The sequence below is a fragment of the Rhinoderma darwinii genome, chromosome 4 (assembly GCF_050947455.1).
Source record: "Rhinoderma darwinii isolate aRhiDar2 chromosome 4, aRhiDar2.hap1, whole genome shotgun sequence".
NCBI lineage: Eukaryota > Metazoa > Chordata > Amphibia > Anura > Rhinodermatidae > Rhinoderma > Rhinoderma darwinii.
This window is the reverse complement of record NC_134690.1, coordinates 337115976-337125945: the sequence shown is the minus strand read 5'-3', so window position 1 is coordinate 337125945 and position 9970 is coordinate 337115976. Positions and strand designations below refer to the sequence as shown.

General features: G+C 43.6%; 1 pseudogene; it reads left to right on the top strand.

The window, feature by feature from the left end:
- Positions 1–1764: 1764 nt before the first annotated feature.
- Positions 1765–9970, top strand: part of LOC142759995 (sulfotransferase 1C2A-like) — a 135419-nt pseudogene continuing 127213 nt past the window's right edge.

The following is a 9970-nucleotide window of genomic DNA, read 5'->3' as shown; positions in this document are numbered from 1 at the left end:
CGTCGATCACATTATGCTGGAGATAGGGCATATATAATGTGGTGACAGAGGCTCTTTAAGTGACTGAAAATACAATGTCAAATATAGAATGCAAAGACAATAAAAATAAAGACAGTGTGCAAGATAGAAAAAGATGTGATTACCACACCATGCTGGTGGAATTAAAGGCCAGGTCCTGTGAGGTCAAGAGTGTGGCTGAGGGCAAGAGTGAGGCTGAGGGCAAGAGTGAAGCTGAGACCCTAATAGCATTTGTCTTTCCTCTTCTTTTTTGTATAACGGCTGCTAGCGACACCATCGGGCATGGGGGGACCGGGCCGGCGGGCATCACTGGCCCCCTCATGCCACGGGCCCCGTAGCAGTTGCTACAGCGGTATTTACGCCACTGCTGGGAGCTTTGACTTCTCACCCTCCCCAGGTTGAGAGCCCTTCCTGACTGCCATACTCACTGCGCGTTTCTATAGCATTTTCAGCATGCATTTTTTGTTTTTGTGCATAAACTCCCATGTCTCTCAATTAGAGTTTATCAACCAAAACAAAAAAATGCATGCTGAAAGCGTAACAAAAACGCACTTTGTGAACCCAGCCTTACGCCTATCTTCAAATGATTGCAGACTTTATTGCAGACCTGGTTTGTACTGGTGGAGTGGGATCCAAACCTTCTCTGCTCTCTCCAGCTACCAGGCTCTTGTTCCAGGTTTTTCAGAAGACCAAGGCTGAGTTTACACGGGGCATATATGCTGCGTAATAGCACGCAGCGTATCCACCTCGTGTGCCACAGGGAATTCGGAACTGTGGTGCAGTTTTTCGCCCGGAATGTTCGCTGCGGAAAACTGTAGGACTTAGCCTAGCAGGCCGGCCTCCTGGGATGACGTTTCATCCCAGGGGACCGCTGCAGCCTGTGATTTACTGCAGCGGCGGTCACATGGGATGAAGCGTCATCCCAGGAGGCCGGCCCCATGACGTCATCCAGGCCAGCCTCCTGGGATGATGTTTCATCCCATATGACCACTGCTACAGTCTGTTATTGGCTGCAGCGGTTACATGGGGCGAAACGTTATCCCAGGAGGCCACGCTGGAGGGAGAAACAGAGACTTCTGGTTAAGTATGAGTTTTTTTCTGTTTTTTTTGCTGCGAACCCGCCGCAAAAAAAGGCATCAAACGCTATTTGTTGCGGGATTTACCTCCCCATTGAACTCAATGGGGAAAACCCGCAACAAATAAGCAGCGTTTACGCAAATACAATTGACGCACGACAGAATAAAATTCTGCACCGCAGGTCAATTTCTGAGCATTTTTTCTGCTCAGTATTTACGCAGTGTGTGGATGAGATTTGTTTTATCTCATCTACTTTGCTGCTACTGTATTTGCTGTGGATTTTCCAAAACAAATTCCGTTGCGGAAAAACTGCAGTATTTATGCAACGTATGAACTGACCCCAACACTGGGGGAATAGCTTGTTCCCTGTCCCAAACACACATTCTGGCTGCTGTAAAAGGAAAAACATTATGTTTTCTCCCCCCATCCAGCAGTGACCATGTCACAATATATTTATAACCACATCTTTTTTCGTTTTTCTTGTCATATGCAAAACAAGATACAAAACAAAGAAAATCATCGGACGTGAACTTTTTAGGTTTTATTTGCTTGTTTGCAGTTAATATCTCATCTACTCTATGCAATCACTTGAGCTCAGCTGTGGGCGTGTGTGTGCGGGTGTATATAGGGGCATGTTTGTGTGAACACTCCCCTACTTGTGCCTCACAGAAAAAGGTAGTGTCTGTGAAAGCTGTTACTTTATAATCATTCTACAGTGCAGGAAGATGTTGGGATCACAGCAGCAAAACACAATAAGGAGGGAGGAATTCTATGCAGAAATTAAGAGGCTAGCTGAGGAGGCCACCAAGATGACTCCAGAGGAGTTTAAATTTTCTTATAAACGGATTCAATATCCCAGCCTCCTATGCAGTGAGCCCACTTTTCAGGCTATGGAAGTATTTGAAGCCAGAGAAGATGATGTACCCATTTTAACATATCCTAAATGTGGTAAGTAGGAGAAGCCACTATATGGATTTTAGCCATAGACTGCAATGCATGTATCGGTTTCCCATCCATAGAACTTTAGTTCTCCTTTACTATGTGCATGGATCCTGATTCCTGACCAAATTCGTAGGTGCGCTGTTGTGTGGTGTCTCTTCGAGGCAGAATATTCTACCTCGGATGCATCAAAATATGGAATCCATGAATAAAAACCTCAGTGTAATCCATATCAAATCTGAGACACACAGAAATAGAGTATAAGCCTGTAATGTAATGACTTATGTCTGTCCAGTGGCACTGTAACTGGGATTCTTTAAAAAAAATAAAATAAAAAAAAAGTCAGTTATTTGCATGTTCCTTCTCATATATGTAGACTTGTTGGTATTTATTCTCATTCTCCATTTTGTCAATCCCTTAACGATATCCGCTGTACTATTCCGTCGCTGTCGTTAAAGGGAACCTGTCACCAGCATTTCACCTATTGAACTTTACTTATCCCTCTCTGGCCGCTGCTATCAAAAGTTCATTGCCATTATCCCCTCTCCTAAACTCCTCCTCTGACTAGAAATAACGGTCTGCAAACATTTTGTGCATTTATCTTAATAATCTGGTGTCCTGCTGTTTGCACGCACCAGAAAAGGACATCAATGCACAAGCGCGGTATTTTGTGTGCTGGAGGAAATCGAGGAGCTATCAAGCAAAAGTAAGAACTCGGAAAGACTTGAGGAATGAAGATATGACTCTTTTCAAATGAAGATGTGACTCTTTTATGCTCATTAGCATACGGTGTGGGAACACTAAAAAACTGAATACTAAAGCTACAAAGCCGACTAAGAAGACCATTATAGGTTATATAGAAGTGATTTTTCACCCACTAGCACCAGGTATTGCTGGTTTAATAGGTGAAATGCTGGTGACAGGTTCCCTTTAAGTACTTAACGCAACACAACATAACGTATAAGTATGTTGTGTTGCTGGTGCGGGCTCAGAAGCTGAGCCTGCATCATCGCCAGTGGGTGTCCAGTGTATATTACAGCGGACACCCTGCTTCATGTCCAGGACCGCAGCTAGCCTCTGATCCGGCAGATTAACCCCTTAGATGCAGCGCACAAAGGCGAGCGCTGCATCTATGGTGTTTCCTAGCAGATCGGAACCCCGCAATGCAAATCGCGGAATTCCGATGGCTGTTCTGGCAGACCGGAGGCCTAACCATGGCCTCCTGTCTGCCAAGTACGGAAGCCTGCTGGGTCTTGCCTTGAGGTTGGGCCTAAAAGGTTTCCGACCGCAAAGCAAAGACAGGGAACGGAGCTAGTTCCGATCACTGCCATTAACCCCTTAGATGTCGCTACAAACCACTAAGATGCCGCGATCGGCATTGACAAGATGTGATCGTGAGGATGCCAATCGTTACTATGGCAACCGAAGGCCTGACAATGGCCACCTGGTCTGCCACATACGATAGCCTATTCGGCCCCATCCAAAGACGGGACCTAATATGCTTGCTATCAGTGAATGACTGACCGCTCTAATGCATTGCACTACGTCAGTAGATGTAGTTTCCCAAATTCCTCACTTTTGGGAGGTTTCCACTGATTTGGTCCCGCAGGGGCTTTGTAAATGTGACATGGCGCCGCAAACCATTCCAGCAAAATTTGAGCTCCAAAAGCCAAAAGGTGCTCCTTCCTTTCGAAGCCCTGCCGTGGGTCCAAACAGCAGTTTATCACCACGTATTGCTGTTCTCAGAAGAGTTTGCTTTACAAATGTTGGGGTACTGTTTTCTCCTTTATCTATTATGAAAATGGAAAAATCAGCGATAAATCTACATTTTATTAGAAAAACTGTAGCTTTTCATTTTCACTGGCTGAGGCATCATGCACGCGGCTGTGCCCATAATCGTGACCCGCCATTGTGGGCGCCGCCGGCTGCGGGACGCATTTTCATGCTGTGCTCCCATACAAAGTATGGGAGTACGGTCCGTAAAATACGAAAAGTAGGACATGCTCCATAAATCCCAGCACGGGTCTACGGCACGGACACCTATATGAAAAGGTGTCCGCGGCCAATAGAACCGGGCGGCCAATAGAAACGGTTGTGTGCCTGAGTCCCCATGCACACGACAGCATTTTCATCTATCCCGAAATACTGTCCGTAAACACGGATCCGTAGGCATCTGTATTTCATCCGTATATACGGAAGGGTGTCCGTAAATACGGTTCGTATTGCATCCGTATTCCATCCGTATATATACGGATCTGTAAAAAAGAGGGAGGATACAAATGATGTCATCAGCACGTTGCATAGCAACGCTTCTGAAAATATGGACGGTATACGGATGCACATCTGTAGCCATCCGTATTTATGGAAGCTCCCATAGACTTTTATGGGAGAGTCCTTGCCGTAATTACTGACAAGAATAGGACCGGTTCTATAATTTTTTCAGCACAGACTCCCATCAGTAAAATACTGAAAGGTGCCCGTGGCCAATAGAAATGATCGGGGCCATAATTATTGTCAGTAATTACTGATGAAAAATACAGTCGTGTGCATGGAGCCTAATTCCACTAAATTCAGCAAAAAACCCGTGGGGTCAAAATGCTCACTATACCACTCGATAAAATCCTTCAGGGGTGTGGTTACCCAAATTGGGTCACTTTTGGGGTTTCCACTGATTTGGTCCCGCGAGGGCTTTTCAAATTTGACATGGCACCTGAAAACCATTCCAGCAAAACTTGAGCTCAAAAAGCCAAATGGTGCAAATTCCATTCTGAGCCGTGCCGTGGGTCCAAACAGCAGTTTATTACACATATAGGGTATTTCCGTAATCTGGAGAAATTGCGATTTCAAATGTTGTGGTGGGTTTTCTCCTTTGCCTTGTAAATATGGAAGATTTCTACATTTTATTGGAAAAAATGTAGATTTTCATTTTTACATCCTAATTCCACTAAGTTCAGCAAAAAAATCACGTGGGGTTAAAATGCTCACTATACCCCTTGATAAATTCCTTGAGGAGTGTAGTTTGCCAAATGGTGTCTTTTTTTTTTGGGGGGGGGGGGTCCACTGTTTTGGCACCACAAAACCTCTTCAAACCTGACATGGTGCCTAAAATATATTCTAATAAAATAGAGGCCCCAAAATCCACTATGTGCTCCATGCTTCTGAGGCCTGTGTTTAGGGCCATATGTGGGATATTTCTAAACTGCAGAATCTGGGCAATAAATAGAGTTGCGTATCTCTGTCAAAACCTTTTGTGTTACAGAAAAAAATTAATTACCGTATTTTTCGGACTATAAAACGCAGTTTTTAGCAAGAATAAATCTTGCTTAAAAGTCCCTGCGTCTTATAGACGGCAGTCAGGGGACCCAGCAGTGCCGGGCCCCCTGACCGTTCCTTACTTAACCCCTTCCCGACCCGTGACGTGCCAGCACATCGAGCGGGAAGGGGATGATGTATGGAGCGGCCATTAAACTAGTTAAAGAGGCTCTGTCACCAGATTTTGCAACCCCTATCTGCTATTGCAGCAGATAGGCGCTGCAATGTAGATTACAGTAACGTTTTTTAAAAAACGAGCATTTTTGGCCAAGTTATGACCATTTTTGTATTTATGCAAATGAGGCTTGCAAAAGTCCAAGTGGGCGTGTTTAAAGTAAAAGTCCAAGTGGGCGTGTATTATGTGCGTACATCGGGGCGTTTTTACTACTTTTACTAGCTGGGCGTTCTGACGAGAAGTATCATCCACTTCTCTTCAGAACGCCCAGCTTCTGGCAGTGCAGACACAGTCGTGTTCTCGAGAGATCACGCTGTGTCGTCACTCACAGGTCCTGCATCGTGTCGGACGAGCGAGGACACATCGGCACCAGAGGCTACAGTTGATTCTGCAGCAGCATCAGCAGGTAAGTCGATGTAGCTACTTACCTGCAAACGCTGATGCTGCTGCAGAATCAACTGTAGCCTCTGGTGCCGATGTGGCCGACACGATGCAGGACCTGGGGCAGGAAGTGAGTGACGTCACAGCGTGATCTCTCGAGAACACGGCTGTGTCTGCACTGCCAGAAGCTGGGTGTTCTGAAGAGAAGTGGATGATACTTCTCGTCAGAACGCCCAGCTAGTAAAAGTAGTAAAAACGCCCGATGTACGCACATAATACACGCCCACTTGGACTTTTACTTTAAACACGCCCACTTGGACTTTTGCAAGCCTCATTTGCATAAATACAAAAATGGTCATAACTTGGCCAAAAATGCTCGTTTTTTAAAAAACTTTACTGTAATCTACATTGCAGCGCCTATCTGCTGCAATAGCAGATAGGGGTTGCAAAATCTGGTGACAGAGCCTCTTTAAATGCCGTGGTCAATAGCGACCGCAGCATTTATATTGGTTTTCCTATAAAGGACATTTATGACATATCCACAGGATATGTCATAAATGCTAGATAGATGCGGGTCCCACCTCTGGGACCCGGATCTATCTCTAGAACGGGGCCCCCTAAGCGCCATTCTATCTTACTCAGCTCCGCTGTCTTCTGGCCACTTCATTTCCTGGTTACATGGTCGAGTTACGCAAAGAGCGTAACTCTCTGAGCTACGCAGTTTCCGTAACTCCCATAGAGCTGAATAGTAGTTACGGAAACATGCTACGCTGTTTGTGTAACTGCCATTCACTACTATGGGAGTTACGGAAATAGCGTAGCTCAGCAAGTTACGCTGTTTCCGTAACTCATCCATGTATTGTACCAGCGATCTAATGATCACTAGATCAAGTCCCCTAGGGGAACTAATAAAATGTGTGTAAAAAGAGAAGTAAATTTTCAGGTGTGTAAAAAAAAATATTTTTATTTAAAACCCCAGAATCGTTGTCTTTTGGTCACCATAGCGCTAAAAAGAATTAAATAAAAAGTGATAAAAAAATCGTATGTACCAAAAAATGGTGCTAATAAAAACTACAGCTCGTCCCGCAAAAAAATAAGCCCTCACACCGCTCAAATGATGGAAAAATATAATTTATGGCTTTCAGAATGTGGTGAAACTGAACAAATTTTTTTTTTTTTTAACCAATAGCTTTTTCTTTGTAAAAGAAGTAAAATATGAATTTTTTTCCCTATTTTCTCTTGTCTAAAACCTGGGTGCGTCTTATAGTCAGGTGCGTCTTATAGTCCAAAAAATACGGTAAAACAGATTTTCTGCAAAAAAAAAATTTAATTCTAAATTTCACCTCCACTTGCTTTAATTCCTGTGAAACACCAAAAGAAAAGGGTTAAGAAACTTTCTAAATTCTGTTCCAAATACTTTGAGGGGTGCCGTTTTTAAAATGGGGCATTTTATAGGGGGTTTCTAATATATAAGGCCCTCAAAGGCACTTCAGAACTGAATTGGTCCTTGGAAAAAATAGCCTTTTGAAATTTTCTTGAAAATGTGGGAAATTGCTGCTAAAGTACTAAGCCTTGTAAAGTCCTGGAAAAATAAAAGGGCGTTCAAAAAAAGATGCAAACATAAAGTAGACATATGGGAAATGTTAGCTAGTAAATATTTAGTGTGGTATTACTATTTGTTTTACAAGTAGATCCATTTAAATGTAGACAAATGGTAATTTTTTATTTTCTCAATTCTTGTATTTTTCACAAAAAAACTGATTGTATCAACCAAATTTTACCACTAACGTAGGGTATGTTCACACGAAGGCGTCCGTAACGGCTGAAATTACGGAGATGTTTCAGCCTGAAAACATCCCCGTAATTTCAGCCGTAACGGCATGTGCAGGCGCTTGAACGCCGCGTCCATTACGGACGTAATTGGCGCTGCTATTCATTGGAGTCAATGAATAACGGCTCCAATTACGGCCAAAGAAGTGACAGGTCGCTTCTTTGACGCGGGCGTCTATTTACGCGCCGTCATTTGACAGCGGCGCGTAAATTACGCCTCGTGTGAACAGACAAACGTCTGCCCATTGCTTTCAATGGGCAGATGTTTGTCAGCGCTATTGAGGCGCTATTTTCGGACGTAATTCCAGGCAAAAACGCCTGAATTACGTCCGTAATTAGTGCGTGTGAACATACCCTTAAAGTACAATGTGTCACGAGAAAACAATCTCAATCGCTTGTAAATATAAAAGCACATCAAAGTTATTATCACATAAAGTGACAATGTCAGATTTGAAAAAAATGTGTTCTTAAGGGGTTAATCAGTAAAAAGAACCTATATTGTCACTTTCAATCATAATTCCTTTCTAAACATAACAAAGCCCATAAAATTATATTTGCGCTCTATTACGGATCCGTAATATGGTCATGTGCATGAGGCCTTTAGCCCTGTCCACAAGGCAGATTTTGTGTGTGCTGTTTTTTGTTTTGTTTGTTTCTTTGTTTGTTCTTTATTAAAGTGTATCTTGTAATAAAAAAAACAACCGTATTTGCTCTTTTCTGGATTGAACTGTGACTTTCTATTTAAAACTGCATAACCCTACCGCACCAAATCGACAATATGGAAACAAGCCCTTAAAGAGGCTCTGTCACCACATTATAAGTGTCTGCTGAATAGACATTGCCTCCAGCCAGGACACTATGTCTATTCACACTCCTGACGCTTCAATAAAGTTACTGTGGGACTTACGGCACAGTGAGTTCACGCTGTGTTGTGTGATTAAAGGGTTATTCCCATCTTTATAAATGTAGCTAGGAAGCTCCCACATGTAAAGTTAAGAATTTTTCTAATTACCTGTCCGTCGCCCAGCGATGTCGTTTTCTTGCGATTCTTGATTGAAGTCCACGTCAGTCCCTCTTTGTTTCTTTCGCGTTGTATAGGTTTCCGGCCACCGCTATTTACCTTTAGCGGTGGCCGTGCATGCGTAATGACATCCTCTCCGTCCTGAGCAGAGGATGTCATTTATCTCGTGAACGCGCATATCAGCGCATGTGCAGTAGATGCAGGGCGAGACACCAGTCGCGAGAAGAAGTCTGTGCTCTGCTAAAGGTATGTGTGTATATAAATATATATATATATATATATATGTGTTTGTGTATGTGTCTTTGTGTTTTTGTTTTTATATGTGTGTTTGTGTGTGTGTGTGTGTGTGTGTATATATGGGTGTGTTTGTGTATATATGGGTGTGTATATGTGTTTGTGTATATGTTTGTGTGTGTGTGTTTGTGTATATATGTGTAATGACTGGGTAGGGAGACAGACAGGTGAGCCCTAATCCACCCGCCACTCAGTCCCTGCCTACTTGCAACGACCCGTCCTAGGCGACGGGGTACAACTGGGCGACGGTCCCTACGCTCAGTAAGTGCACGACAGACAAACAGACAAGGGTACACAGAAGCTAGGGAAACGGGGTAGCTGTCCACAGAGAAACCATGAGCAACAAGAGTAGTGAACGAGCCGAGTCAAACCAGGAGTGCACGAGGTACCAAACGCAGAGCAGGAGAGTGGTCAGTAAGCCAAGGTCAATAACAAGCAGAGGATCAGTAGTTTAAGCAGCAGCAGAGCCAGGAAACAAGCAGAGCAGAATCACAAGCAAAGGAGGAACAGGAAAGGAAGGTATAAATAGACAGTGGGCGGGAGCTAGCTTCATCTGGCCAGGCTGTGATAGGCTCTCCCACTCCTAAGCCTGCCATCCTGAGTGGTGGAAGATGGAGTCAGTCTCACAGACATAGGATCAGGTGCAGACTGATTACCCACGGGCGTCGACACAGAAGCTGTGTCTGGTAGATCCTTTACAATATGGGTGTGTTTGTGTATGTGTGTGTGTGTGCGTGTTTGTGTGTGTGTTTGTGTATACACTACCATTCAAAAGTTTAGGGTCACTTTGAAATTTCCTTATTTTTGAAAGAAAAGCACAGTTTTTTTTCAATGAAGATAACATTGAATTAATCAGAAATACACTCTATACATTGTTAATGTGCTAAATGACTATTCTAGCTGCAAACGTCTGGTTTTTAATG